Source organism: Kogia breviceps, chromosome 1 (genome assembly GCF_026419965.1).
Source record: "Kogia breviceps isolate mKogBre1 chromosome 1, mKogBre1 haplotype 1, whole genome shotgun sequence".
Taxonomy (NCBI): domain Eukaryota; kingdom Metazoa; phylum Chordata; class Mammalia; order Artiodactyla; family Physeteridae; genus Kogia; species Kogia breviceps.
Genome location: NC_081310.1, coordinates 150,339,340 through 150,346,949, shown reverse-complemented (window position 1 = coordinate 150,346,949; position 7,610 = coordinate 150,339,340). Strand labels below are relative to the sequence as shown.

Genomic DNA, 7,610 nt, shown 5'->3' with positions numbered 1-7,610 from the left:
TGTCCTCACATGTTTACGTTCCTTCACAACCAAATTAACTAAATAATCATTTTTTTTAATAAGGTAAGGAAGGAAAAAAAAATATTATTTCCCGATTTTTTTTTACTCCTTGGAAAACCTGTTCAGCTGTTCCCAGATTTAGTTTTAGACTTTTCGCTTTGCTTCCAACGAGATGTGTAAGACAAGAAAACTGAACTAAACACTTTTTAAAATGCACAGCTCACGTTCCTGAGAAAAGTGGCTGTGAAAAACAGATACTGAATCAGACTTAAAGTCGAAGAAGGGGGGTAGAAAGAAAAAAAAAAGCCCAAAACATCGCATGATAGTCTCTAAGCAGTTCCATCTGTCAAGCAGAAATTTTAGGCTAATAGCCTGTGGCGATCTCCCTCCGCAGTCCACTACCTGCCTTTGTCCTATTAAATCTCTTTATTCTCCTTAAAAAAAAAAAAAAAAAAAAAAGAGGGGGGATTGGTTGTTGGAAGGAAAGGAAAAACCTTGCAGACCAAAATCATCTGAGTGATGAAGCCCTAATTTTAACCGCCTCTCTTTGATGTGTAGCAGTGGGTTCTTGTTTTTTAAAAAGGAGAGAGAAGACAGTGCTAGGAGCAGACTTTTCATCTCCACTTCACCTTGCCACTGGGTCTGTGAGAGATTGGTTCATTGTCAAGGAGATTTTTTTTTTTTACCCATGATTCCATATGGTATGGACCGGACTACATGTTGCCCCACATGCCACTGCAAATGTTTTCTCAATTAGGTGTCTTATCTCCCGTGAGTTAGCATCAGATGAAGCTTGCTGACAGCGTAATGGCAGGGAAAGCTTCCGACGGCTCCATCAAATGGCAGCTCTGCTACGACATCTCGGCCAGAACTTGGTGGATGGTGAGTTGGCAGCCGGGGCTGCTTTTTTTTTTTTTTCCCTTTTCTATTTTCCCTCCCTCTTTGACAAAATGTCCCAGACCTCACATTCATCAAATTCACATTTGATTTTTTTCACACTCTTCAGTGAGGCAGCCTCACACTGCTTCCTCTTGCCATCCTCTCTCTGCCACTCTGCGACTTGAGTTCCCAGGAATGCTTGTCCTGGTTTTCCATGGGACAGTGTATGGGAGTTGTTGTTTTTTGTTTTTTGGTTTTGTCATATTTTTTTAAAGAGTATCAGAAGTTTTAAGGTAGAGGTGGGTATTTTAACCAAGCCAATCTTGGAGTAAAAAATGAGACATTTGTCCTGGCCCTCAGGTTTTACTCCTTCTCTCTAGCTTTACATCCCCTTTAACTATTGTTTTCAGGGACTATGGGATGCATGGTTTTTCCTTGACTGTGGTATTTTCTGAGGACGCATGTTGGATGCTGGGGAGAAGCGAACCCTGGGAGAATTCCAGTTTTGCCCCATTAATTGGATTGCCTGAAGTCACCTGTGGGAGAACTCGGAGTCCCCACTCCCTGTTTTCCATCCGGGAACCCACAGCTCTCATCTAACGTTTCCCCATTTGTTTATGTCAGAGCAGGTCTTAAGTCTCCCCGCACACACTATCTTTTCAATATTCTGGGTACAAATAAAGTTTAAGTAAAGTTCCACGCTGCGGCCGCAGAATGAGTTAACTCACATGTCACGGTCACCCAGGCCAGACAACCTTTGACATCCTGGATCTATAAGAGGTAGAGCAAGTTGGGAGGATGCACAATAGCTTATTGTCACAAGAGATGCAAGTCCTGTGAGGAAGAGAGTCCTCAAATCATTACCGCCCTTGTTAGGGTGGTGTCCGTTAAGGATTAATTCATTAGCAGTGCATTTCTAGTTTTCCGTAATTATTATTCTTGCGGCAAGCGTGAATTCTTCCAGGGAGTGAAAAAAAAGTTTGCTGCCAGGACAATGAATGTATTATCCGTTCCTAACTGGACCGTGAACTTCAGCTCATTTCACATAGATATCAGTTTAAGAAAAAAAAAAAAAAAAAAGAGAGGGAGAGAGTGGTGTTGAAGGGGGAGGCTGGCGAATCGAACTACAAGACGGGACATGTCGGTTTCATTGTAAGAACTGCGGGAAGAGTTCTCTTTTCCCCTTCCTGGACCAGTGGTGGTATCATTTTGACATGTTTTAGGAATTCTGAGGACTGAGAGACTATTAAAAGTGAACTTCTGAGGATTCTATTCGGCTGCTTCTTGGGGTACAGGATGTCCATCCCAAGGACTCTTGAGTTAAGGTGTTTGTGGGTATGTGTGTACATGTGTGTTTCAACTTGCAATTTCTTAACTAGACCTTAGAAACTTTACCGATGATTTCAGGACAATGTTACTTGCAGCTTTTGGTTAATTAAACTAGCAGCAGACTATTAACTTCGATCCTGAACTTTTATTCAGGGCACTTATTTTCCCATAAGAGTTTCTGCCAGCAAGAACAAGGTTTGCTTGTATGTGGTGATGTTGTCTATTGCTTTTGCCTTATACAGTTTGCTAAACACTAGAAATGAATATACTGATTGGTTTAGCTATTATTTTCTAAGCTAAGTTGTAAGTTTTTTTAAAAACTGCGCGCTGATGTCATATTCTGGGTGACATTCTACTTCCTTGTATTTCAAGGGTTCATAGACTTTGTAGACTGTAACTTTTTATAGCAAATTGTGTCTTTTTTGTTCTTTCTTGCAAAGATCACCAAATGCTCCTCTTTTTTGTAACTTGGAAAACTGTCATTTCTTTTATGTAAAGTTTACTTGGAAGTTGCTTTTCATTTAGAATTATTTTACAGATGTTTTACTGCCGGGAATATAAAATATAAAAGTGGTGGAAACATTTAGCAATGCAGTTGACTAAGTATAAACAATGCTGTAAGCTCACATGCTGCTGTTTAGGCTGTATACTACAGGAAGTTTCTCCACTTCAGTACTTCTAGATCTTCGATTTGTAAAGGCGTGAGAAATCAGAGTGCTCTTTAAAGAAGTTGTAGAAGTTACCATAGAGAATAAATCGATTTTTTTATTTCCCTCAGAGGTGACCACAGACCACAGCATTTTAGATCTGCCAGTTACAAATAATTCTAATGTAAACTTCCCATTATTTATGGGAAATTGAGGACTTTGATGAAGGGGGAGAGGATTAATTAAAATTAAGACAAATTTTGCATTTTCTCTTAGCTCTTGTCTGTCCTTGAATAGCATTCACTTCCTCTCCCTCCACAACCCCCTCACTACCCCAAACAATTTTCCCCAACTCAAAAAAAAAAAAAAAAATTTTAGACTTGCCCCTAGCTGATATGCTTCTTTAACCAAAGAACAGTACAAGATCTGAGTTTCACACTAAAGGCAAATAAAGCTTTAAAATTACCTCATGCGTCATCTGGCTGCACAGACTCCCGGGCTGCATAGTGGGAACCTCCGGCTTGGTCCTCTCAGCATACAAAGGCAACTCAGTGAATGCCCCCTCCGCCTCGGCCTCAGCTGCCAGTACCGGGATATGCAATTTTGCTTTTTAATGAATCGTAAACAATTTGTATGGCAAATGAGTTTGTTTGTTTTAGTGTGCAGTCATATGTTGGACCAGGTTGTAGACAGCCATTACCTACTCCAAATTTTGGGGTGAGAATGGAGAGATCCCCAGATCATTTTTATTTTTCTAAATAATAAAGACCCCACTAGAATGAAAGAAACCGGTTAATCAAAGACTGAGAATAACAACCTCTCTCCCTTTCCTCTCTCTCCTCTTTCCCTCTCCATCCTCCCCCCCACCCCACCCAGCCTCATAATGCACCCAGGCTTACAGTAGGGCTTTAGCTGCACTTTTTGATAACTAATTGGAGGGCAGTTAACTAAATTAATCAGGGGCTTTTTAAGTATAAATTTTAGCTTTGTCTTTAAAAAGCTAGTTTTGCTTAAGAAACAAGTGTTTTAAAATGAGAAATATTTGGAAGGGCCTTCTCTATCTTCTATCGCTTTTTTTTTTTTTTTTTTTTTTTTTTTTTTTTGCTGAAGCTAATGTTATCTTGAAGGACATAGGGTATAAGAAACGCTAAATACACTTTTGATATCAACATGGAGCAAGAAAGTGGTCTTGATATGCAAAAGTCAAATAAAAACTTTTATTCCAACCCAAGAAGTTGTAAGTAACTTAGAAGTTAACAAACGACCAGGGTTCGAGCATGTACATTTTAACAGTAATTACCTTTGGCGCTGCCACTTATGAGAAATCTTTTGATATCTGAGCCACTTCTCTAATGCTTTAATCATGCAAATCAAGAAATAAATATTACGTATCAACTTAATCTAGCTATGTTGTGACATCTCTATTTGAAACCTTCCGGCATAAAACTAAGGAAAACCCTTGTGAAATTTTCCTTCACTCCAAATGACATGGAAGTGCCCTGAATGTCTGTATATACTTCAAAATATAATTCTATCCAGTGAAATTACCTTCATTCTACACACATGGAATTAAAATAAAGGCAGAATAAATCTCCTCTTCCTAATGAGTTGCTGATAACAAGACATTATGGGACTATTTTTATGTGAATTACAAAATACATGTGTCTTGCTTCTGCAATCAAATTTTAAAACTCATAGTGACTATGAAATAAAGGGTATTAAATCATCCTGCAACTCCCTCACCCCATGCTATGTTCCCATGTACTTATTTTGGAAGCATTCTCTTTAGAAATTGCCATACAATTTTTCAGTCAAGAACTATCAGTTCCATCACTAATCCAAATTTTTACAGCTCAGACTTTGTATGCCAGGAAAATACTTGGGCTTGAAGGACATGCTATGCCTTATAATGTAAATGCCTTTTAAAAAGACATGTATACATATATAGACAGATATATAAATAGAAATTAGCAAGGTACTTCTATGAAATACTGTCTTACTGTGTTCAACAATTTTAAAAAACTGTCAACTCCAGCCTACTTCCCAAATGACTGGCAGCCCTAACCGCTGCAGACAGGAGAACTCTTTTATTTTTTGCTTTTACGAAGGACTTATATTGTGCTTTTATACATGTGACTGTAATTTAACAAATATGAGTACCCACGATGTACAGAGCCCTTTCTAGGTTCTGTGGGAAATACAAGGTAAATAAGACAGTTCCCTTATTTATTTGGACAGGCGTCAAAGGAATTTATATCTGGAAAGGAATTCAGACAGATACACGGGGGTAAACTCCAAGTAACAAGGAAATGCTGAAGGGGAACATTTACACAACAGTGTAACAGTGTAAGTAAGAAGGGCTTTACTATAAGGAAATGGGAAATGGGAATTTCAAAGAGGGTGAGTGACTTACCTAGTTTCATTGAACCAGGAATCACACCTGGGCCCTCCAGCTCAGGTCTGGGCTCCTTCCCCACATACTCACCATGTGTAACCATGGGCAGCATCCTGCAACCCCAAAGAGAAGCATGCACATGGTAAACACTTGGTGAAGTGACAAGAAGGGGACATGGAAGAGGGTTATCAGAGTGACCAGAATTACTGAAAAACAGAAGAATTAATCTAAAGAAGATTTATAGAAAAGGGAGAAGAACTCATATTTCATGCAAATCTTTTGTTGTTATTTGCTTGGATTCACATCTTCAGTTGTATTTATCATTTAAATTTTTTAAATGTTAATTCTCAATGGAACAACTTTTGTTAGTTATTGGCTTCTATATTCCTCAGAAGACATTGCCTAATGAAAATTTTTCTCTGCATCTGTTCTAGGTCTTTCATGATGATGATTAAAATAACTTGGAATTCACTACAATGGCTATAAATGAAAAGAATTAAAATGAGGGAATTCAGTAAATAATAAATCTTATCATATTCTCAGCATCCAGTATTTTTTCAAAAGAAAGTGTCCATGATTAACAGATTAACAGATGTACACACGTTCTATTTCAAGCATTTACACACTCTACGTGAGCTTATTTTTAAATGCACGATTGTCTTATTTTTATCCACCATTATAAATATGTGCAACTCTATTAATATCTAAGAATATGCATTAACGTCAAAGGTTCCTATACACCCCAAACATTATTTTCTCACAGTATTATCAATTGAATGAAGCAGAATTTTTTTTCTCCAACATACAGTAAGAAATTATCCTTACCATTTCCTTTTTGGTTAGTCTTATACAACATTTTTCAAAGTACCATTTACTATACTTAGGGAGAAACAGATACATTAAGCTATGTTCCTATTTTTTTCTTTAAATCAAATTATGATCCAAATGTACTTCATCCAGAAATGTGACTGGTTACTTAAGCTAGCCTATGTACTTTTACTATCTTTTTTAAAATCTTGATTTCCTGTTATTATGCTCATATTTCTCCTATGAACTTTAAACAGTAAAATAAGTGCTTTGTCCTTACTTATTTTCTAGTTGATTTTCCTTCACCTGTCCCAAATATCGTCAGGAATGTTTCTAATTTAAAACCAAAAGAATCAGGGGCTGATTAGAAGACAGGAAATTGGAGGATTAAACTGTCTGGTTGAACTTCCTTTACTTATCAGCACTCAGTAACTCTCACTGGATTACAAACTCACCAGGACAATTTTTACAATGCATTGTTCCTTCTGGATGTTTACATATATACAGTACATATGAGGGAGTGTGTGTGCGCGTATGTGTGTGTGTGTACACGTGTGTACTATATGTGTCTCTGTATGCATTCATGAGTGTGAAGAGAAAAGAGCCAGCAGCTGGTAGTTATAAGTTGATGCCTTTAAGTGGGATAGTTTTAAACCAAAGGGGCTTATACTATGGGTATGAAAGTTCATTCAAAGACTATAATCCCAGGATATTCTTGAAACTTTCTCATTAAAACAGTTCGGTGAAGCCAAGCAAATAAGGAGATACTATAAGGAAAGCAAGATGCACTATTTTGGAAGTGGAAAAAAGTTGGTGGTCCCTTACGCAGTTCATCTCTCCTTAGTTCTGCTCCAAATTCCCAACACCCATATTATTGAGTGAGTAGAGAAGGATATTGAGAGAGTTAACCTAAGAGGCTTCCCATTTTGAGATCGCCTTGACACCAACTGAGAAAGGACTCTCTCTTACTGGGACAGCAGGTCTGAATGTTCCAGGTGATCTTATATAGTGAAATGAGTGTTTGGTAGGGAATGAAATAGCAAATCAGGGCAAGAGGGTTAGGACTCATCTCATGCCATTAGATCATTTAAATTTGAAAATAAATAAGAAATAAACCACTGACCTCAATTTTGACCGTGTCATTTATATTTGCAGAGCTGTGTTCTAGAAACCATGCTGAGAATTCTTTTTCCTGACTCCACTCTGCTCACCTGTCTTGCCCTCAATAAATATTTGTTGATTTGGCTTAAGAAAGCTCCAGAATAATATCTAACAGTTTTTCCTGCTTCTGATTGAAATGGTGGGTTCTACAGAGAAAAATAGATGTAAAAATGTGGAATATGTGATCTGGCCAAATGAGTCGGTCAATTAGACTGGTAGGTCTGGGAGTTAAAATTTAGGAGCTTGTTCTGGTGGTCCTTCATTCATTGACCAAATATGTACTGAGCCCCTACTGAGAGCCTGGGGCAGAGCAGGGAAGAGAATCAGCTGCTGCTTCTGCCAGATGCCATCATTCAAGTTTTAAAGGCTCTAGGCCAACCTCTCTTACCTAA

General features: G+C 38.0%; 1 long non-coding RNA gene across 1 annotated transcript; it reads left to right on the top strand.

The window, feature by feature from the left end:
* Nucleotides 1–2,064: 2,064 nt before the first annotated feature.
* Nucleotides 2,065–5,758, top strand: LOC136792011 (uncharacterized). Its single transcript, XR_010835105.1, has 3 exons — nt 2,065–2,214; nt 5,094–5,201; nt 5,685–5,758. It is a non-coding gene; the product is annotated as an uncharacterized lncRNA (long non-coding RNA).
* Nucleotides 5,759–7,610: the final 1,852 nt, after the last annotated feature.